Source organism: Scyliorhinus torazame, chromosome 7, assembly GCF_047496885.1.
Source record: "Scyliorhinus torazame isolate Kashiwa2021f chromosome 7, sScyTor2.1, whole genome shotgun sequence".
NCBI classification, from domain to species: domain Eukaryota; kingdom Metazoa; phylum Chordata; class Chondrichthyes; order Carcharhiniformes; family Scyliorhinidae; genus Scyliorhinus; species Scyliorhinus torazame.
In genome coordinates, this window is record NC_092713.1 from 287,250,828 (window position 1) to 287,275,528 (window position 24,701).

Sequence of the window (24,701 nt, forward strand, 5' to 3'; positions counted from 1 at the left end):
CAATAAAATCAGTTTAAAGTTCAAGGTGCTGTAATCCTTTGCCAGCTTCATTATTTATTTCATTCAAGTCTGAATCCTTGTAACAGCTCAAGTGCTACACATCGAGATGCTGCAAGGCAGGTGGAGAGAGTGAGAGAAATTCCTGAATGATGAGGCAGAGTTAGAAAGACAACAAGAAAGAGTGGGAGATGGGCAAAAGCACAGGAGGCGGCAGGTAGGTGAGATTGGGGGGTGGTGCATGAATTGTTAATAGAGTTTCTACAGTAGGTCGCAGGGCCAGGATAACGAGGCAATGCCAGTAGATGGATTGCAGAGCTGAGGGATAATGCAAAGAAGAATAAGAAGAGATTAAAGAAATGACTCATTGAAGATTAAAGGGAGATTTAAATAAACAGACAACATTAATAATAAATAAAATGTAGCTATTTAAAAAGGAAGATGGCAGCGATAGACTTTTGAAACTATATTGCAACTGGTAACAATAACATTGCAAATTGCCTTTGTAATTAATAGCATACTATTCTATCATATCATAGAAATCATAGAAATTTACAACACAGAAGGAGACCATTTGGCCCATCACGCCTGTACCAGCTAAAAGAGCAACTATCCAGTCGAACCTCAGGTTCCTACTTTTGGCCAATAGCCTTTCAGTTTGCAATTCCTCTGTAGATTTTGAATGTAATGAAAGTTTATGCCTCTGCCACCCTTTTTCCAGCATTTCAGCCCCTCACCAATCGCTAGATTACTTTTTTCCTCAACCCCTTTCTGAACCTTCTGTCATTTATTTAAATCCATGCCTCCGGTGAGTGACCTCGACCGAAGGAAATAGGTCTTCTCTTCCCACTCTGTCCCGGCCTCTCATCATTTATCGTGACAATTTTAATTTTCGATGCAATCTTCCCTCAGCCTTCTCTGTTCCAAAGAAAACAACACCGCCGATTAAATCTTTCCTCACAGTTAAAATTGTCCTTACCTGGCAACATCCTGATGAATTCTTTCAGAAGCAGTCACACCCTACCTATAATGAAGCGATCAAAAATCCACACAGGCCAATAGCTGCGATCTGACTCGAGTTTTGCATAGTCCTAGTATAGCTTCCTTCTAAAATTGCATGCTTCAGCGGATAAATTTAAGAACCTTTTAGTGTATGTCTTTACTACCTCAGTTACCTGTTCTGCTACGATCTGAATATTGTCATGAGATGTTACCCTGAGATCATGTCAAACGAAGCAAGATTTGTGAACAGGGAATGTACACCCGAAGCGAGTGTTATAATAATAGAATTGTACTACATTGGGACCATTCAAATCAGGGGCGGGATTCTCCCCTACCCGGAGGGGCGGGGGTCCCGGTGAGATGGGATGGCGTGAACCACTCCGGCGTCGGGCCACCCCAAAGGTGCTGATTTCTCCGCACTTTTAGGGGCCAAGCCCTCACCCTTTAAGGGCTAGGCCCACGCCGGAGTGGTTGCCGTCCCGCCGGATGGCGTGGAAGATCTTTGGCGCCACGCCAGCCGGGGCCGAAGGGACTCCGCCGGCCGGCGGAAGTCCGCGCTTGCGCGGCAGCGTCAGTGGCTGCTGACATCATTCCTGCGCTTGCGCAGGGGGGGGGGGGGGTCACCTACGCGTTGGCCATCGCGGTGACCTACACAGCCGACGCGTAGTAAAAGAGTGCCCCCACTGCACACGCCCGCCCGTGGATCGGTGGGCCCTGATCGCGGGCCAGGCCACCGTGGGGGCACCCCCACGTAGCAGAATAATGTGTAACAATGGGAAAATCCTCCTGTCCTTTTAAGACAACTTTGTCATGATATGCAAACATGCAACCAGTGAACACTCGGAGTGGGACACGGCCGGTGAGCAGTCAGGACGCTCGGGGGTGGCATCACCACAAGCGGGCATGACATAAACACTATCAAAGGGATGAGGCACTCATGCCCTGCCTCTTTCCACAGATGGGCATCTGGAGAGTTAAACAGGGTTGATCAGCAGCATCACACCCCAGCACGTGGCTTGGAGTAAGCTGGTACAGTCAGACTGAATTACTACAGTTAGATTAGCAGAGAGTCGAACTCATTTGAGAACTGCGTTAATAGTTCAATAAACACGTTGAACTCATTTCAGAGTCTGGAGCATCCTTTAGTTAAGACTGCATCAAGTAGCAGCCTGTGTTATCCGAAGCAGCATAACACAACAAACTTAACATCCAATTTTCTGTAAGCAGCTCCATGAGGCACCCGCTGGTCTAGATAAACTTTGAGGAAAGGGAAGAATATTTTCTTAAATGAACAGCTTTGCACTTAACTCAACAGTCAAACAAAAAATGGCCGCAATTGAAGAGCAGCAATATCGGCTCTCAACAATTTTAGCTGGTCCATTATTCCATCAAAATCACCTCCTCTCCCAAATCAATATTCATATTGCTCAGATACAAAACAGAGTGCGCACACTGCTCCTCCTAATTATTCATGAAAGAGCTTCTTGGTTTGCCAACTGGCTCAGATGTGCTGGATCAAAAGCTACAGGATCCAAGAGAATTAACCAATATTGTTTAGGTATTCCGTGCACACCAGTTACAGATGGGATCAAGGCTCAATGTACAATGACTGATAAACTCAATTGCTTCAATTTAAATTACTGGTGTTTCCAGGAGAATGCAATTCTTTCTGAAACATCTTAGGTTATTTATTCTGTACCAGGGAATTTCTGCATGCAGAAAGCCATCTACAAATTATGCTTCCCGAAACACTCAGAACTTTATGTCACTTAATGGAACATGCTTGCCTCTCCCTTGAATAGGAAAACAATATAAAAACAGTTACGGCATCATCCTCACTGGAACATATTCCGAGGTCATGCTGCAAGCAGTTTATATGATAATATGTCAGCTAATATGTGAATAGAATTATATGCAAAAGAAGCCTAACACATCTTTCACTGGGAATAATTTATTGCATTGCAAGTTCAAGAGGTCACCTACTGCCCCGATGGTAGAGTGTAATAAAAACACCGCAAAAAGGTTAGGGTCAAGAAATACACATTGCTTCACCTGGGAATTAATAAGCAATTCAGGAAGGGAAAATGTAAGAGATGGTGTTTCTGATTATCATCAAGCAATGCTGAAATAGCTTCAATTCATGTCAGTAACTAAAGTAATCAGATGTATCAGAACGTCCATATTAAACCAGGCAATCCTGCTATGGGCAACACGGTGGCACTGTGATTAACACTGCTGCCTCACAGCACCAGGGACGTGGCTTTGATTCCATCCTTGGGTAACGGTGTTTAGTTTGCTCGCTCTCCTTTTGTCTGCATGTGTTTCCTTCGGGTGTTCCAGTTTCCTCCCACAGTCCAAAGATGTGCAGGTTAGGTGGATTGGCCATGCTAAATTGTCCCTTGATGTGTAGGTTAGATTGCGGCGTTATGGGGATAGGGCAGGGTGGGTGCAGGAGTGGGCCTAGGCAGAGTGCGTTTTTGAAGGGTCGGAGATGCAGACACGATGGGCTGAATGGCCTCTTTCTATACTGTAGCAATTCTATGATTTCACCCAGAAATCATTGGTGTGGTCGCACTTCGAACACTGGGTGCAATTTACCAGCCTTGTCACCCCCGACCTAGTGGTGCGACAAGGCTGTTGAATCTCATGGGAGGCCACTCGCGAGATTCACGATGCTCAAGGTGTCTCGCGAGATTCAGCGGAACCTCGCGAGAGCTCGCGATCTGGATCTCACCTGCCCTGGGCGAGATCCAGATTAACAGAGTCAAATAAGTCATTAGGCCCATTTATATATGCATGAGTCGATTTCTCCCGGTGCCCGGGTCTTAACGGCCTCCGAAGTGAGGCCTCGACCGTGTGCCATTAAATATTGATCCACATAAATGTGGACCAGGCGCAACAGTACCTGTGGGATGGGATCTCCAGACCTTTGGACATGTTCAGGGACAGGTCAGGGTGGCAATCTGGCTCTCCTGCTGGCATCGGGAAACATTGGCACTGCCAGGATAGAACCTTGGCACTGCCACCCTGGAACTACCAAAGTGCCTATGTGGCACTGCCAGGCTGGCAGGGGCACTGCCAGGGTGTCTGTATGGCATTGACATGGTGCCCAGGTGCCAGGGTGGAACTGCTCAGGGTTTGGACCTGAGGAGGCCATGGCCATGAAAGGGAATAAGAAGGCGCGTATGAAGTGTGGGGCTTGAAGGGTGGTTATGAAGTGGCCTCATAAATGTTGGGGAGGGGTGCAGGGTGGAAGTCCTGAAAGGTGGGGAGGGGTGAGCCTGAAAAGGGGGGCCCCTCAGCGTTCCCATAGTGAGGTGTCCTCACTTTAGAGAGTGGGGGAAGAATGCCCATGTGTGTGGGGAGGGATGAAATTGCCCATGGATGGGTGTGTGGGGGGTCCCTCAAGCTCATTTATTGATTGGAGGGGGGATACCCTTTCAAAATGGCGGCCTGATCTCTTAGGAGCTTGTTTCAATGACGAGTTCAGCTCCCCATAGATGGAAAAAATTCAAAGTTTGGGTTATGCAGGGGAGAAACTCCACAAGGCCCAAATAAATGACTCAGGGTGCGATTCAACTAAATGGGAACAAAGTCCCATGGCAAGCACGTTTAGCCGGGTGTTTCCAAGCGCTCACAGCACTGAGAAACACAAGGCTATCGAACGGCATTCGGGTTAGATAGGGGACCTCAGCGGTGACGTGCGGCCGAGGCCACACATCGCTCTGTCTTCTGCACTGAGGAGCTCTGCTCGCAGGAACTCCTCCGTGTTGCAAGAGATCGGGACAACATTTTTAAATGGCGTTCTGTTATCTGGAACCCCCAACATGTCCCTGAACCCCCCCCCCAAGGCCCAACCCACTATGATGAGGGTGTCCCAGGGTCCCCCACATCCCCCAACACCAATGCAGGGCATCTCCGGCCTGATCGCCACTGTGCGAAAAGTGCCATCTTGGCAGTGCCAACCTAGTACCCTGGCAGTGCCCCAGGCAGCTAGCAGTGCCACCTGGGCACCTTGGCAGTGCCAGGCTGGCACCCAGGTGGCACTGCCAGGTTGCCAGTGATAGGTTGCCCAGGTGGAACCAACAATTCTACACCTTCCTCAAAATAGCCTTCTGAGATACATTATAAGTAATTTGAGTTGAGACATGAAGTATAGAATGCTTGAGAGGAAATAAGTGACTTTGAACCTATGTTTCCCAAAGCTCTACACTACTCGAGAATTCCTTGAATCATTTCATATAATCCCTATAGTGCAAAAGAAGGCCATTTTACCCATCAAGTCTGCCTTATCATAGAATTTACAGTGCAGAAGGAGGCCATTCGGCCCATCGAGTCTGCACCGGCCCTTGGAAAGAGCACCCTACCCAGGCCCACACCTCCACCCTATGCCCATACCTCCACCCTATCTCCATAACCCTACCTCACCATTTGTGGACACTAAGGGCAATTTATAATGGCCAATCCACCTAACCTGCACATCTTTAGCCTGTGGGAGGAAACCGGAGCACCCGGAGGAAACCCATGCAGCCACGTGGAGAACACACAAACTCCTCACAGACAGTGACCCAAGGCCGGAATTTAACCTGGGTCCCTGGCGCTGTGAGGCGGCAGTGCTAAACACTGTGCCACTGTGCTGCCCCGGGTCTATTTTCAACTAATTGAAGGGATCAATTGCTATCACTAGTTCACATTTTCATTATCATGTAGCGAGCAAAATGGTAGAAGGCGATGGCGGTGTTTTTTTTTTCATCTAGTTGGTCATATAAAATATGTTCAGTAATGTTAATCACTATTTGTATGCAAAAAATACAAGTAGTCGGCGTTGCATCTGTTTAATTGGTATAAACCTTAAGCGACAGATTTTCGTATTACAGGACTCTGAATCAGCATTCCAGCAGCAAGTTGCTGCTTACAGGGAAGGCTTGGCAGCAGGGTGAAGCATATGAGCTCTTTGAAAAACTTTGTTGCCTGGCCCTGGTTAGACACAGGGTACAGAAGATTCTTCCAGCATTCCCGCTTTCTGCCAGGCCTCCTCTACATACAAACGACTATCCGGAGGTCTCTGAAGTCCTTCTCCAGGCCCGGCTATTATTATTTGTGTTCTTGATTACTTTGCTGCCATATTTATGTTCACGGATAATTTACCACTGATCCTACCAAACATGGCTGCATCATTGATGATACCAGCTGCTCCTTCTAATTGGAGTGTCTCATGGTACTCATTGGGCTCTTGTCTCTGATGGAAAGCTGTATTACTGACAAAGAGGATTTTGTACCTTTAATCACAAAATAAGGTTTATGTGCTTGGCAAATTTACCATTGCTTATGAATGCCATATACATCCTATTAAAATAAATAATTGTGCTATTTGTAAAAAGGACAACACTGGCTCATTCAGATTCCTGCCTTTTCACACTCCATTTTCTGCAAATCAGTCTTGCTGACAGAATCAACGTCAGTACCGTAAACTTTGCAGTCCTCCAAGGATCAAGCGTTGGTACCTGCTATTTCTTTCCTATCTGCTACCCCACGGCAATGTTGTTTGAAAAGACAATATCAGGTCACACACGAATGGGTGATTATACCCAGCTCTAACCCACCACTCTTCTCTCAGCTTTTACCCTGCATTGCCAGGCTGCTTGTCTGATTTCTCATCAAGTCAAGAATACCTCTAGTTAAATACTGGGAAGACCAAAGCAATTACCTTCATCTCCCAGCATAAACCACATTTCTTAGCCATCCATTATTTTCCATTCTCTCTCTTCCTCTGCCTCAGGCTGCACCAGGACTGAGCATCCTATTTGACTCTGTGTAGAGCTTCTGGTCCTCATCCTTGCCATCGAATAACCCTCATGTACTCCAATCTCCTTATATAATATCACCTGTCTCCAGGCTGTCTGCTGCTGAAATCCTTATCCCGTCCTTTGTTGCCTCCGATTATTTTAATGCACCTTTGGGTAGCCCCCTATCTTTTATCTCCATAGAATTGAGCCCAAAACACTGGCGATTCACACCAAGTCCCTGCATTTCCTGATTTTTATTGGTTCCCTATTTACCCTGTTCACAATCAATTATAAAATTCTCATCCTCATGTTCAAATCCTTACATGGTCTCGCTGCTCCCTATCTCAACAACCCCAGTCAGCCCTACAATCTTCAAGAATGTTGCTTTCCTGCGACTTTGGCCTCCTGTGAAACTATTCCCCACTACTGATAGCCATATCTTCCAGCTGTCTGGACTCTATGGTGTGGGATTACCGCCATAAAGCCCCTCTGCCCTTCTCCATCTTTCGGACATTTCTACGTCTTGAGACAAAGAATTGGCCACCTGCCCGAATATCTCACTGCGTGGCTCATTGTCAATTTCTATCTGATGGCACATCCTGCGAAGCAGCTCAGGACTACAGTAAAGGTGCTATTCAAGCCAAATTTGTTGTTCTCAACCTTTTAAAATTGAATGCCTTCATAGCAAGAAATTCACATTATTTTTATCATGCTTCAGGATTCAGGAAAAATACAACTGAAGAGAGTTGCCGTGAAAATCCAGCTATGGAGCTCCAAAATCTCGCTTCCAAATGTAAGAGAGTGTATGAGATTTGGTTTTAGTTCAGCAGTGAATTCTGTCTCCTTTGCATGCCACAGCAAAGCCATATTAAAACCACTATCACCGACACATAAATGAATAAAAGGCCGATTATTTTGGTTGAAGATTTGTTTTGTGTATAACATGCAGCCCGAGTTTGAGTTAAATGTATATAAACCAGCCAAACTTCACAGCAACTCAAGCTGCATATTACAGTATTGATGGCTCAGCCATGCCTATCTGTTCCTCTCTATTAACTTCCAGCAATAATTATATTAAATGTATCCTGAAATCGATAAGTTATTCATTTACCTCTTAAGTAGATCATTATTAATGAGACATGTTGTGTTATGTTATTGCTGGTAACATAAGCTGCCACTTGATGTAGGATCTGCTGAAAGATGCTCCAGACTCGGAGATAGGTTTAACGTATTTATTGAACGATTAACAATGCTCCTAAATGAGTTCGACTCTACTAATCTGCCTCTAGTAACTCAGTCTATTCTGCTAACTATACAAGCTTGGTCTCGACCATGTGCTAGGGTGTGATGTTGCTGATAATCAACCCTGTCCTGCTCTCTTGGTTTCTGCCGGTGGAAGAGGTCGAGCCTGTGTGCCTTGTCCTTTTTACATGGGTCGTGTAGTGCCCCCTTGTGGTAATGCCACTTCTGGGTGTCCTGATTACCCATTGGTTGTGTCCTGTTCTAATGACCCATTGGTTACGTGTCTGCATGTCATGACATCTCTGGTGCACCCTCTAGTGGTTACTTAGTTGTAGTGTATTTACATTAACCCCTTGTGTATATACAGTGATGCATATCACTACAAGACATATATTGCTAAATTTTAAAAAACTTAATTGAATGCAAAATGTCCATAGCAATCCTCACCATCAATGAATTATATTTAATAGCCTCTATTCTGAGTTTATTTCTGTGCCTGTCAATAGTATGATTTACAACTTGTTGCAGGATAGCACGTTATGCTGGCAACCTGCGGCTGGATTTTATGCACCCCACCCCACCCCCCCTCCACACCAACCCTATCCAGCCTGGCTGAAAATTTACACAGAATGGGGAAGGTGTCAGGCTCAGTGGACACACCTTTCCCCGATGGGTTCCCCCTTTAGCTCTCTCTCCTGGCCAGTAGCATCCAGTCCCCCGCTCTTCTCATCCTTCGTGTAGGGCATTTTACGACAATCGATGATGGTTTTATGGTCATGATTTGACCTTTAATTCCAGATGTTTATTGAATTCAAGTTCCACCATTCACCTGTATCCCCCGAGCATTAGCCTGGTTCTCTGGATTACTGGTCCAGTGACAATACTACTGTGCCACTATCTCCCCGTAACAGGAGGCACATGAGCACTATTCTTCGAATTATGCTGGATCTACAACACAAACCAGGCCAATCAGCGCAAGTGATCAATGCTGTCATTTACGCTCCACGTGATCCTCCTCCCACCCTTTATCGCCTAACCCTAACAGCATAACAGTTCGGACAAAGAGGCTGGACTCAAAACATTAACTCTGTTTCTCACTCCACAGATGCTTCCACCGCGAGTGATTTTTTTCCCAGAATTTCCTATTTTTATTCCGAATAGCATATGATTCTATTTCCTTGTTCCACATGTGCTTATCCAGCTTCCCCTTAACAGCCTTTCAGATAAAGTCCGTAGTTTTCTCAATACCAGTGCTGGACATTTTCAACCCTGGGCAAGATAAATCGTTCTGTTATTGCATGGACATTAACTTGATAGTCTGGATAAAAGCAAATTACTGCGGATGCTGGAATCTGAAACCAAAGAGAAAATGCTGGAAAATCTCAGCAGGTCTGGCAGCATCTGTAGGGAGAGAAAATTGCTAATGTTTTGAGTCCAGGTGACCCTTTGTCAAAGCTAAAAGTCAAAGAAAGTGGGGAATATTTATACTGTGGAGTGGGAATGAAAGAGGAGTCTTGGCCACAGAAACTCAGGGAAACGGGGTACTAGTAGCCACTGAAATCAAGGTGAAAGAGTGCAAATGGCAGTCCCCAGAGAGAACAAAAGGTGTGAAAGACATGTAATCTATTTGCCCTGTCATATGGAAATAGTGCAAGGCTGGACGGAAAATCTAGCCATATATGTGAATGTCCCTGGATTGTTGTCAGTTGTTATATAGTCAGATGCCTTTCTAATTGCATATTATTTAAGTGTAAAATTGTATTAATGTGCAAAGCATTAACGAGGGATCACTTGTAGTCCCATCTTTAGGAGCAGAGTGAAACTGTGGTTATTGATTTTGGTGATGTTGTATTATGTACGGCTACAGGGAATGGTAGTACATTGACAATGTTACTCAATTAGTAAGCCCAAACAACGTTCTGGTGATATGATTTTAAATCCCACCACTGCAGTGGGTGGAATTTAAATTTTATTAACACATCTGGAATAAAATGCTGGCCTCAATATTGACGATTATTATCATAAAAGCCCATCTTTAATGTCCTTTGGGGAAAGAAATCTGCCATCCTTACCTGGTCTGGCCTAACTGCAACTCAAGATCCACAGCAATGTGGCTGGCTCTTAACTGCCCTCTGAAATGGCCCAGCAAGCCACTCAGTTGTATCAAAATGTTACAGGGGAAAAAAGCATGATGGGTGTACTTATGGCACAGGGATTGCTATTTAAGAAGGATCTCATCACCACCTACTGAAGGGTAGTTAGAGATGGGCAATAAATGCCAATGATACTCACATATATGTTTAAATTAATTCCTGTTCTAACCTTCATCACCTGGCTTTCCAAAACAGAACAACTCACGTATGCTCCAGATATCATGTTAATTTAGTGAGGGTTCATTATGCTTTAATTTATCCATCCCCAATGTTTCTTCCCTCCTGAGGGTATTGTTTCCTTGGAAGAGAATTACCGCTTGCCAAGAATGGTTACATTTCATGGTCAAGACATGACTTTTATTGTTGGATAGTGATTTCTCTCAGCTGACATTGTTGTTGAGGCACTGCACTTACAGAATGGATTGGGTTTCCAGCATGAAGTGGTACACACCTATGTTCAGTTCAGGTTCTCCATTCTGAACCTTTTTGCAGTTTTGTCTAAACATGGACAAAAGATGGGCGGCACAATAGCACAGTGGTTAGCATTGTTGCTTCACAGCACCAGGGTCCCAGGTTCGAGTCCCAACTTGGGTCACTGTCTGTGAGGAGTCTGCACGTTCTCCCCGTGTCTGGGGTTTCCTCCAGGTGCTCCGCTTTCCTCCCACAAGTCTCCAAAGACGTGCTGTTAGATGAATTGGACATTCTGAATTCTCATTCGGTGTACCCGAACAGGTGCCGGAGTATGGAGACTAGGGGATTTTCACAGTAACTTTATTGCAGTGTTAATGTAAGCCTATTTGTGACAATAAAGATGATTAAATTAAAAATTAAGAGTTGAATTCCGGAGGTGAGGTCTAAAGTGACTGCCCTTGACATCAAGACAGCATTTGATCAAGTATGGCATCAAGGAACACAAGCAAAATTGAAGTCAATGGAAATCAGAGGTGAAACCCGGCTCTGATTTGCGTCAAAATTACCTAGCATGAATAAATATGATTGTGGTTGTTGGCAGTCAATCATTTCAAACTCAGGACATCATTGCAGGAGTTGCTCAGGACAGTGGCCTTGGCCCAACCATCTTCAGTTTCTGCATTATTGACCTGCTCTCCATCATAAGGTAGAAAGTGAGGATGTTCACTGGGTCCAGTATTATTCAATACCCTTCAGTTACTGAACCTGTCTGTGCCCAGATGCAGCAAGACTTGGACAACATTCTACCTTTGGCGGGTAAGTGACAAGTAACATTAACACCACACAACTGGCCATAACTTTGACATTTTAAAATTCTTTCATGGCCAACAATTATTGCCGATTCTGAATTACCCTTGAGAAGATGATTGTGAGCCACATTCCTGAAACACTGCACTCCATCTGGTGCAGGCAAATGGCGATACCAGAATGATTGTCCACCATCAACAAACTGGGGGGTTGTCATTTAACCAGAATTATATTTGGACAGGCAGAATCAATACTACGGCTACAAGTACAGGTCAAAGGCGGGGAATTCTGCAGTGAATTACGCACCTCCACAAAATGGCAGCAGTTTGTACCATATACAAGATACACAGCAGCAATTCACATTCAACTATTTCGTCCACACCTCTGACCTCCATCACCTAGAAGGACAAGGGCATTAGGAACATGGGAACACCATCAGGTGGATGTTCCCCTCCAAACCACGTACCGTGCTCACTTGAAACCATACCTTGATGGCACTGGCTCCAGATTCTGCTAAATCCTTTCCTAATAGCACTGTCGTGCACCTACATCACATTGACAGCAGCAGTTCAAGAAGGCAGCTCATCACCACCTTCTCAAAGCAAATCATGGGCAATAAATGTTGGCCTTGCCATAGGCAGTCAATTCCTAAGATCAAACAAAGAAATTATAGTAGTCTGTTGCCGAGCCAGCCACCAAGCAATTGATGCAAGTCAGCCTGGTACCATTCGAAGGAGCACTATGCAAACAGATTTTTGCCCTTAACAGTTTGCAAGTATTTACATATCACCAATGTACAATTACTGTTCGGATTGTTTCTTGGTTTGTATCTCTGCGTTAAACTGGTGTGGCCTCTTAGGTTTTCTGCCATTTGTGAAGTTAATTTGGGCAGTCTCAATCCAGTCACCGATGTTGCGTGAATTAACAGCACAAATTATTACTGATGATCCACAAATTTGAAATGTCACACAGGTTTCCGTCGGAGAGCATCGTGTTCACTTAAATAAGCCATCATTATTTTCATTAACTCGGCACTCATTATCTGAGGGAACCAAAAAGCAAAACCAATACCTCATTTTTAATCAGAAATTAAACTTGCGCACATTATCGCCTCCTTTTCAAGGTCTAGACAGGGGTTGAGAATCCTATCTGAAGGATAATGTATATATCGACTTATTACTTGTGTGGGTATTGGAGAGAGGGGAAATGAACTACAGTCATAACATCCATGTAGGCATGCCTTCAGCTTCACTCTTTCCCCCTTCAGGCCTATCCCTGTCATTGATAGCAATTAGCAGAAGTCACCATCTTGACTCAGAAAACTATGCCTTCCAGGAACCTTGGATGGAAGTAATTCAGTACCCTAGCTTACTAGAGCTAAGAAAACTATTTAAATTTAAATGGATCAACTCCCTTGCCTGCAGGTTGTAAAATTATCTTCTGCAGCTTTAAATAGCTTCATTTGACTAATCATTAACCACCAGTCGCAAAACGTATCACTAAGTTTGATGGAACACTCCTCGGGGGATTTGCACCTGCTCATCTGAATGGTAAATGTCAGTCTTGGAATGTTTTGACCACACTTCCCGTCAGTCTTGTGAAATGAATGTTTTTTTCCCCCATTGTGAAATGAATGTGTATTTTTCTCATTGTAAAACAAGTGTGTTTTCTTCCCCTACATCATTGTATGAAAGGACGGGTAGCACGGCAGCGCAGTGGTTAGCACTGCTGCCTCACGCGCCGAGGTCCCAAGTTCGATCCCAGCTCTGGGTCACTGTCTGCGTGGAGTTTGCACATTGTCCCCGTGTTTGCGTGGGTTTCACCCCCACAACCCAAAGATGTGCAGGTAGGTGGATTGGCCATGCTAAACTGCCCCTTCATTGGAAAAACTGAATTGGTCCTCTAAATTCATTTAAAAAAATTAAAAAATAAAAGTTACGAGGAGCCATTGTGGGCATGCCAAATTTCCTTAATTTCCTGAGGACGTATTTACACTGTTGTGCTTTCTTGATTGTAGCGTCACGTGGGTGGACGAGGATAGATTGCTGGTGCTGTTTACATCTAGGAATTTGAAGCTGTCAAGCACCTCCATCTCGGCACCGTTGGTACAGACAGGGGCTTGTATGACACTTTGCTTCCTGAAGTCAATAACCAGCTCCTTAGTTTTACTGACATTGAGGGAGAGATTGTTGTCGTTACACCATGCCATTAGGTTCTCTATCTTCCTCCTGAACACTGACTCGTCGTTGTTTGAGATCTGACCCACTACAGTCATGTCATCAGAAAACTTGTAGATGGAGTTGGAACCGAATTTTGTCACACATTCACGTGCATATAAGGAGCAGAGCAGGGGGCTAAGTGCTCAGCATTGAGGGGCCCCGGTATTGAGGACTATTGTGGAGGAGATGTCATTGTTTATCCTTATTGACTGCGGTCTGTAGGTCAGGAAGTCGAGGATCCAGTTGCAGGGGGAGGAGGCAAGTCCTAGATTTTGGAGTTTGGATACAAGCATGGCTGGGAATATGCAGTTGAAGGTGGAGCTGTAGTCAATGAACAGGAGTCTGGTGGTGGAGTCCTTGTTGTTGAGATGTTCCAGGGATGAGTGTGGGGCCAGGGAGGTAGAATCTGCTGTGGACCAGTTGTGGCGGTATACGAATTGCAGTGGATCAAGGCAATCTGGAAGGTTAGAGTTGATGAGTCTCATAACTAACCTCTCAAAGCACTTCATAATAAGAGATGTCAGGGTCACCGGTCGGTCGCCGTTGAGGCACTTTGCCAAGTCCTTTTTTGGCACCAGTATGGTGGTGGTCTTTTTGACGCAGGTGGGAACCTCGGAACGGAGTAGGGGGAGGTTAAAGATGTCCGTGAACTTACCTTCTAGATGGTCCACACAGGATCTGAGTGCTTGACCGGGAACTCCATCAGGACCCATAGCTTTCCATGAGTTCACGTTCGAGAAGGCCGATCTAACTTCTGAGGCTGTGAAGGTAGGTATGGGTGTGTCCAAGATTGTTTTTTCTTATTCGTTCATGGGATGTGAGCATTGCAGGCTGTGCCAGCTTTATTGTCCACCCCTAATTGTCCTCAAGGGGAAAGTTAAGAGTCAACCACATTGCTGTGGGCCTGGAGTCACATGTAGGCCAGACCAGGTAAGGATGGCAGATTTCCTTTTCTAAAGGACATTAGTGAACGAGATGGGTTTTTACAACAATCGACAATGGTTTCATGGTCATCATTAGAATTTTAATTCCAAATTTTTACGAAATTCAAATGTCACCATCTGCAGGGGTGGGATCCCCAGAGCATTACTCTGAGTCTCTGCTTCACTAGTTCAGTGACAATACCACTACGCCTCCACCTCCCCATATGTTGGGGCAGGTGACATCGGTTCATTGGCTTCCTGCTCGAAATGAGCACAGGAATGTATTGAGTTCATCGGGGAGGGGTGCTCTGTTGCCAGAGGTTCCACTTGGCTTTGCTTTGCAGCCCATTATATTGTTTAAACCTTGCCACACCCGGCGAGAGTTTGTGTTGTTATTCTGGGACTTTATTTAGTCTTCCTAAAGGGGAAGGTGGAGTGAAGAATATTTCACCTTCTTTCTGTACAAGTTGCACAGGTATAATTAATACTCTTTAAGCCTATGGGGTGACGAACACAACACTCATGGCAAAACGATTGCCATGTCTCTAGGAACTGAAGGGAATAATCTCAGACAGTAGTTCCATATCTAGTTATTTAAAACAAAATAGTGGATACCAATGATTGCAGTAATTGTCAAATCCACTAATAAGCAGCAGGAATCATGGGCGGGATTCTCCTGCAATTGGCGGGGCGGCCTCTTCCGGCGCCAAGAGCTGTGTGAACCACTCCTGCATCGGGCCGCCTGGAAGTTGCGGAATTCTCCGCAGTTCTGGGAGCTAGGCCGTCGCTGGAGGGGTTGGCGCTGAAGGGCCTCCGCCGGCTGGTGCAAGTTGGACCTTGCACAGGACTGCTGGTGTGTTCTGCCGCATGCGCAGAACCGCCAGCGTGTTTCCTGTGCATGCACAGGGGGCTTCTTCTCCACGCCGGCCATGGCGGAGCCTTACAGAGGCCGTCACAGAGGGAAAGAGTGCCTCTACGGCACAGGCCTGCCCGCAGTTCGGTGGATCCCGATTGCGGGCCAGGCCACCGTGGGGGCCAGGTCACCGTGCCCCCCCCTCCCCCGAGGACCCTGCTAGACGGCCGACAAGCCAGGTACTGCCAGGATGGAGCAGGTCCATTTCACGCCGCCGGGACTGGCCGGAAACTGGCGGCCGCTCGGGGCCCGTGGGGGGGCGCTGCCAACGGCCTCCAACCGGCACGGTGCCATCCCCACCCCCGCCCAAAAACCGGCGCCAGAGAGTTTGGCAACCGGCGTCTGAGCGGCGGGGTGGGATTCACGCTGCCCCATTGCGATTCTCCGACCTGGCGGGAGGTCGAAGAATCCCACCCCATATTTTCATGTTAACCACATTGTTTTCACCCTGGATACAATTCAACATTCCCATCTCGTCCATTAATACTTGAAGCATGCATTGAGAACTATTTGCACCTCTTTCGCCTTCATGGCGTTGCCTTTCGCAGCCACAGCTTCATGAGACACACCTTATTCTTGCCCAAAAGAGTGATCTGTGGCACCAGATAATATCATAAAATGACATAAAGAATTTTTAAAAAAATATAAATTTAGAGTACCCAATTCATTTCTCCCATTTGAGGGGCAATTCTAGCGTAGCCAATCCACCTAGCCCGCACATCTTTGGGTTGTGGGGGCGAAACCCACACAAACACGGGGAGAATGTGTAAACTCCACACGAACAGTGACCCAGAGCCGGGATCAAACCTGGGACCGCGGCGCCATGAGGCAGCAGGGCTAACCCACTGTGCCACCGTGCTGTCTATAATATGACATAAAGAATTGCAAACAGCTTTAAAGAAAATTTGATAATACCAAAAAAAGGAACTTCTTAGTAAAAAGTACAGAGGAAGCGAGAGACAAGTAAAATCTACTTCCTGTCAACTGGCAACACCCTAATTAATTCCCACAGCTGATCCCTAAACAAGATGAATCTGGTATAAATTAAACTTTCAGGAAAAGCAGTCAGGAACTGTTCTGTTCTGTCACATCTGGTAATTGACCATTAAGATAATAATCAAACAACTGCAGTTAATTAACATTCCATTAATCACACAATCCCAAAATCTCTAATAATGCAAGTTAGAAGCACCTTCTTACCACAGCTAGGAACCCTCCCTGCTATTGGTTCCGATACCGTGGAGATTTTGCACAAAGTAACTCCAACAGCTAGGGAGCAGGTTATTTTTCTTAATTGAAGGATGACTGTTTTGGCGAGAACTCTGCAAACTCTTTGTGATCCACGATTATGAATCCCCCTCCATTCCCACTCCGACCTCTGTCATTTGCCTTGCACTTTGCCCAAATGTCGTTCACGGCAAGCTCGAGGAGTGGTTCATGTTTCTCCTGGGCACCCTGCAACTCTCCATTCTGAATATTGACTTCACATTTCAGCTTCTATTTATCCTTATGTGGAAGTGATTGTGGTTGACGATGTCCACATTTGTTGCCCATCACTAATTGTCTTTGAAAAGTGGGTGTACGCCATCCTTCTAGTTAAATTACACCCACGAGGGTAGGGAGATCCAGCTGCAGTTCCTCCCAATCATGTTAGGATATACCCAAACTAAAAATGTGTGTTCATCAAATAAGGCTCAAGGAAAGTGCTGAACCTTAAGCATTTGTTTCTTCTTTAAGAATTAAACTTAAAATTTCACCTCATCTTTTCACCCTTCATACACATCAGATACATTTTATGTTTCAGAACCTGCAACTGGGGAAGTTTTCAATTTTAATGTTGTTTATATTTAGATTTAACGTCTGTACAAAGAAATAGAAAATGCAGAGGATGTCTGGTTGTGGATAAATGAAACAAAACAATCAAATGTTGTAGTTAATCATGAGCATAATTGCTTTTCTTCCCGCTGTGCCTGAAAATCGGTACACAATGATCAGAGACCACTATAACCAATGCAATTTCTGGACACTCGCAGGAGACTTGCAGGGGTGGGGGTGCATGCTCAGTGTTGTGGATGAGTATTTGTTCCAGTCAAGTACAGATGCATGGTTGAAAAAGATCAAGAACACTTGGGCATTTTGTGGTTGCATATCTGTGAGTTGTGCCCAGAATTTACATGCCTTTGAGTGCAAACATCGAGCAATCTCCAGGGCCAGACGGATGTATCCTAGGCTCTTGAAGGAAGCCAGCCGGCTGGCAGGAAAGGCCTTTGGCGCCACGCCAGCCGGGGCCGAAAGGTCTTCGCCGAGCGACGCGGATCAGCGCATGCACGGGAGCGTCGGCGGCTGCTGACGTCATCCCCGCGCATGCGGAGGGGAGGGGGTCTCTTCCGCCTCTGCCATAGTGAAGACCATGGCGAAGGCGGAAGAAAAAGAGTGCCCCCATGGCACAGGCCCACCCGCGGATTGAAGGGCCCCGATCGCGGGCCAGGCCACTGTGGGGGCACCCCCCGGAGCCAGATCGCCCTGCGCCCACCCAGGACCCCGGAATATGCCCGTGCCGCCTTGTCCCACCGTTCAAAAGGTGGTTTAATCCATGCTGGCAGGACAGGCATTCCAGCAGCAGGACTTCGGCCCATCACGGGCCGGAGAATCGGCGTGGATGGGCCCGCCGACCGGCACGGTGCGATTCCTGCCCCTGCCGACCGGCGCAGCGCGATTCCCACCCCCGCCGAATCTCTGGTGGCGGAGACTTCGGGACACGCCGGGGGCGGGATTCACGCCAGCTCCCGGCGATTCTCCGACCCGGCGTGGGGGTCGGGGAATCCCGCCCCATATCTTATTCATTTAAGAGAAAGTTTTGAGGAAATAACAAGGAGGATTGGTGAGGGTAGTGCCATGGATATTGTCTACATGGATTTCAGTAAGGTGTTTGACAAATTCTCACATGGCAGACTTATCAGAAAACTGAGATCTCATGTGACACAGGGGAACCTGGCAGGTTGGATCCAAAATTGGCTCAGTGACTGGAAACAAAGGGGAATGATCGATGGATGTTTTTGAGAATGGAACCACTAGAGGGCCGGACCAACAGGGGTATAAAAAGCAACCACATTGGGTCTCTCGCTCTCTTGGGTGCACTGTGACCAGGGCAATATCTGTCCCCGTTTGTAAATACTTGTAGTGATTCACGCCCGCAAGACTTCTACCTGCGAGGAGCGGAGCATCGCGGAAAGATGGAGCATGAAGTGTCCATTTAAATGCATGCAAATGCTGGCCTTGCATGCCCCCTCTGGCAGGGTGCACAAACCTTGTTTTTACCACCAACGACCCACTTCACTGGCATGGCAAGCAGTAAGACCAGTAAGTAACAGTTAATGGAACAAATAACCATAGAACTATCGGATAACGGAGCAGAATTAGGCCACTTGACCTATCAAGTCTGCTCCGTCATTCAATCACGACTGATATGTTCCTCATCCCCATTCTCCTGCCTTGTCCCCATATCGCTGATCCCCTTATTAATCAAGATTTGTGCTTGAGGTACTGTTGCTGACAGGGCGACAGACCAAAAGCTGGAATGTAGAATTAGACAGAATAATTATTTATTCGAACATCAGGGGCAAAATTCTCCAGTATCGGCGCGATGTCCGCCGACCGGCGCCAAAAGCGGCGCAAATCAGTCGGGCATCGGCCGCCCCAAAGGTGCGGAATCCTCCGCATCTTGGGGGGCCCAGCCCTAACCTTGAGGGGCTATGCCCACGCCGGACTGATTTCCGCCCTGCCAGCTGGCAGAAAAGGCCTTTGGCGCCCCGCCAGCTGGCGCGGAAATGACATTGCCGGGCGACGCATGCGCAGGAGCGTTAGCAGCCGCTCACGGCATCCCCGCGCATGTGCTGTGAAGGGAATCTCTTCCGCCTCCACCATGGTGGAGACCGTGGCGAAGGCGGAAGGAAAAGAGTGCCCCCACGGTACAGGCCCGCCCGCAGATCGGTGGGCCCCGATCACGGGCCAGGCCACCGAGGGGGCACCCCCCGGGGCCAGATTGCCCCGCGCACCCCCCAGGTCCCGGAGCCCGCCCGCGCTGCCTTGTCCTGCCGGTAAGAGAGGTGGTTTAATCCACGCCGGCGGGACAGGCATCCTAGCAGCTGGACTTCGGCCCATCCAGTCTGGAGAATCGGCGGGGGGTGGCCCGCCAACCGGCGCGGCGCGATTCCCGTCTCCGCCGAATCTCCGGTGCCGGAGAATTTGCCAACCGGCGGGAACGGGATTCACGCCAGCCCCCGGCGATTCTCCGACCCGGCGGGGCGTCGGAGAATCTCGCCCAAGAACTTAAAAACTAGGAGCAGGAGTCAGCAGTTTAGCCTCCTGTGCCTGCTCTACCATTCAATTTGATCATGGCTGATTTCATCATGGCCTCAACTCCGCCATCCTGACGTGGAACGGGATGATGGAACTATTTTGAGAAAGATTGCTTGAGATGTGGGCTGGAATTCTCCATTTGGGAGACTAAGGGCTGGATTCCCCATTGGCCAATGCCGATATTGGGGACCACAATGTGGCGAAGAATCGCGAAATTAGGATCGGCGGGTGCCAATCTGAACGCGATACTCCAAACCCTAGCTAGCATTGGAATCGAGGTCCATGACCATGCGGCAGCGGTCATTTGCATCCATTTAGCAGGCCCAGCACCCGATGCTTTGGCCTTCCGTGATTCTCCAGTCCCTGAGGTCGGGAATTAAGTGGGCACGGATCAATTGTGGTCTCTACCAGCGTGGCCCTAGCGTGGTGGACTTTGAGCAGCGTCAACTGGGTAACACCTGAGGGGAGTTGCCCCCAGAGTCCATTCCAGGGCCACCTTCCCCCCCATAATGTCCTATCTGCCCACCCCTCCTTTACTACACCCCTCTCCCCACACACTCCTCTTGTTGAAGCCCCGATGCTGGTGATGTTGGGGGGTGGGGTGCCTTTACCATCACTTAGAGAACGGGGTGCCCTTTAGAAAAGGCACCCGATCTCTGTGAAGCCGGGATTGCCAGCCAGTTTAATCTCTGCCCCGCTCAGTACCGGTGCAAAACTCACCCACCCTCCCCCCTCCAAAAGAAATTTAAAACATGCGTGGACTGCGATCTGGATCGCACCCAACCATCCTGTGGGAATCGCATCCCGTTTCCCACCAGAGGACACACTTAGAAATTTTTTGTGGGAGAATTCCGCCCAAAGTCGAACCAAAAGAACTTTTTCAATCATCCATGTAAGTGTCCAAACCTGAAAGAAGGTTTAAAGTAAGGAACTTTGGGAGGGTTCATTGCAGTAGGCAATGGACAAGCATTTCGAAGGAAGACTCCAGTCAAACATTCCTGAGGGGTTCCAGAATTATTGAGTACCGAGGAGAGAAGAAACAAAGAGTCAAAAAGCTATTTGTGCAAGCCAGCTGTCCTGTCCAATCTGGACCAGTACGCACCACTTGTCATGGTTGCATGCTTTTGCTGTATAACTAGTAATGCGATATCCCATCTTCCTTTTATTAAAACTCGACATTCCATCATGGTTCCTCATTGATCGAATCCTGATTGATTGATGAAATATGAAATATGAAAATCGCTTATTGTCACAAGTAGGCTTCAAATGAAGTTACTGTGAAAAGCCCCTAGTCGCCACATCCCGGCACCTGTTGGGGGAGGCTGGTACGGGAATGGAACCGTGCTGCTGGCCTGCCTTGGTCTGATTTCAAAGCCAGTAATTTAGCCCAGTGTGCTAAACTGAATTCACTTTCTAACTCAGGTTATCTTCCAAACATTAAAAATCTCACAATACATTAATTCATTCATTCAGGTGTGCTCTACCTGAACCAAGTCCTTAGCTCATAGAATCATGGAATTTATAGTGCAGAAGGAGGCCATTCGGCCCATCGGGTCTGCACTGACTCTTGGAAAGAGCACCCCACTTAAGCCAACACCTCCACCCTACCCCTGTAACCCAATAACCTCACACACACCTTTTTAGACACGAATGGCAATTTATCATTGCCAATCCACCTAACCTGCATATCTTTGGACTGTGGGAGGAAACCGGAGGACCCAGAGGAAACTCATGCAGACACAGTGAGAACGTGCAGACACGGCACAGACAATGACCCAAGCCCGGAATCGAACCTGGGACCTTGGAGCTGTGAAGCAACAGTGCTAACCACTGTGCTACTTGTGCTACCATGCCGCTTCATTCTGAGCCCTTTTCCTTCACAGTTATGTTCAGTGGTGATTTGCCATTGCCTTTCACTCTCAGGTGTAAGGCAAGGGGGCATATCCCAAGTGTTCCTCATTCGGAATGGAAATCAAACTTGTACGTTTGGCATTGTTATGACCCCGGCTGATGTTACTACTGCACAAGTCAAATCCTAGGGTGAAACCTGGTTTAATAGATCCTAACTTTTATTTTTTTTTAGATATGTGGAATGCAGTTTTTGAACAGTCAACATAGTCAGTTCATGAGCTTTTAACGAAAGAATAAAACATATATTAAACAAAAAAGATTAACTATAATACACTATTCCTTCACCCCAACCATATCTTTACAGCTATATACATATTTGTAAGGACAACACAAGTTATCTCTCTTATACTCTCATGTTTACAGTAAGTATACAGTTCATGTAAACCAATCGGCAAACTATGGTCAGACATTCCCCACTCTGAAGCCAAGTGACAAATACCACACAAAAAAAACTTCTACAGGTTTCTCATTAATTCCCACCAGATACTTACCATACTGTGAGCCAACCACTCTTACTGGAACTCTGTCTTACAAATCAGGGTTTCTGTTCCCTGTTCTTGAAGAACATGCCATGGAATATTTCCCCAAACAACGCATTCTCACTGATGTCTTCACCAACGATCCACCTCCACGGTTTCAACCACTCCTTCCAGTATTCTTCTGTCCTGCAGCACCATGTACATTCAAGCTGCCCCTTCCCTGCAGTCACTCAGATACCCTGCAGAACACCATTGCTTCATAGGTCCATTTTAAGGAATCACCAACATTTTGGATCTCTGGCTTCTTGCAAACCCACTTCACTTTCCAAATTCTTTCTGCAGCTTTGCCTTTTTAAAGTCTCTACTCCTCACTTTTAACTTCACTGAACAGAACCTCCCCCCCCACCCCTCAGATTCTTGTTCTTTGTTCCTTTGACTGGAAACTCTTATTGTACATCTCTTTGATTTCAGGACCTTTCGGTTCTCTAGCTAAGGACCTGTTCTCTGCAGTCTCTCTTCATGTCTCTGCTCCAGTAGATTCTTCAAAAACGTCTTTATTTATAAGTTACATTCTTTGAACGAGACTCAATCTGCATTTTTCTGCCTCTTTGGGCCCCTGGTTGGTAGGAAACAGCCCAGTTTTTCTATACCTGTGTTTGCTTTCAAGTTGTAAAAACCTAATTAAAAATGTAGGCAAACTAAGACTGGAGTCTCCTTAACACATAACTGCAGAAATATCAATGAAACTTAATCTTAAAACTGTATTTTATTCTTAACACACATTAATACAAATATAAAATTGCTTAAAAGTATATTTAGCTCCTAACAGTACTATTTTGAACAACACTCTAGCTATTTAATCAACTGAGCTCCTGTACAAAAATATATATTAAAATGTGTGTGTGTATATAAAACCTAATTTTCAAATATCAATACACATATCTTTCATTTCTAAAGAGGAGGAGCATGCACCCAAATTGTGAACAGTCCTTATTGTAGACATCTTACTGTAAATGTCCTTACTGTAAGTCCTTCTTGCTGTGTGCTTCCAGTTCCTTCTACTTTTTCTGTCAAGGACACACAATGGTTGCAGTTTTTTTTTCTCCCAGAAGTTAGGTGAAAGAAAAAGCACTGCCGTCAATTCCGGTGTCAACTTGAATTCGTGCAGGCGCAGCTTGTGATGATAGATCACAATTCGCTTTGTAACCACAGGATCAGGGGAAAAGAAGCAAGGGGACGGAAAGCTAAAGGAAAGGCAACCCTGGGTCACACACCTGTACATTGTCAGTCCCAGTGGCTGATTAAGAGGAAACAGAGATACGAGGCGGGTCACTTGTCTGCTAGAGGACATTAATAATAGGAATGAAAGAGAGAGAGAATAAAATGTGAGAGCAGGTGAAAGAGGAAGACAGTGGCAGAGTCAGAGATAAAACAAAATACATTAAAATTGGATTACAATAATTAAACTTCAGCCATATGGGACACATTCATTGAGCTTAAAAAATGATGATTTGATATTCTAACTCACTACTTTTCATATTATACAAGCCACTTAATGTATTAAAAGAGTGTAATCTATCTGAAAGAGTAATGCAATTGCTCCCTGAAATGTGATTGCAGCACCTGGCCAGTTTCCCTGGAGGCCATGGGAAGAAGATAGATGATGGATGTGCTCTCATTCTTTATTATCAGCACCGGCATCTGTGAATGTCGGGAGATTACCAGAAGCCAGACGCCTTCCTTCTATCAGTACAACCATTCCATCTCATCTCAGAGACTTTGAGAGAATGTCACTTTACTCTACAATCTGTGACTCTGTCAGGATGAATCTCCTCTGAAAAGTCACAGAGCAACTGATCATTACAGGACCTGTTACACTGCTAATTATACTCTTATTAATGAATGTAATTAAACCATTTCTTACTAATTAGATTTTCAGTCAACCATATGGTGTTGCCTGCGGCTCGTGTCGGCAGACTTGGCCTTGTGACTTTGTCAGGATGCAAGAAATACAGTTTCTAACAGGGGCCTTGGCTACGGAGGGACTTCTTGAAGTTCTGCACTTTATAATATTTAAATTATTCCAGACAGGGAACTTCCTTTCAGGCAATACATCACATTAAATTTTTTTTTAAACCCACAAGTTTTCTTTCGGAATATGGAAGGTGCTTACGGCCCAATAAGGCCATCCTATTTTGACACACGGAGCCCACCTGCCTACTATCTCCCAGTATCCCTCAATCCTTGATAACCTATTCATCCTTTCCTACTCCACCAATCATTTTCCTTACTCTCGTTTTTGACCCTTTTACCACAATGAATCATCCGCAAAGATTAACTGGTTATTTTCCTTCGTAAATCTTGAAAACTTCAATTGGATAACTGCAAAACTCTCTTCAAAATTAACCACAAATCCAATTTCTTTCACCTTTCATTGCATTGTGAAAGTCTGATATCCTAAAACATGTGAGCAGTATCTATTTCCGGATGCGAAACATT

At 46.2% G+C, this 24,701-nt stretch overlaps 1 protein-coding gene across 2 annotated transcripts in view; it reads right to left on the reverse strand.

The window, feature by feature from the left end:
* Nucleotides 1–24,701, reverse strand: part of LOC140427083 (teneurin-2-like) — a 3,867,843-nt gene that overhangs the window by 2,474,098 nt on the left and 1,369,044 nt on the right. The gene's annotated exons all lie outside the window — the stretch shown is intronic.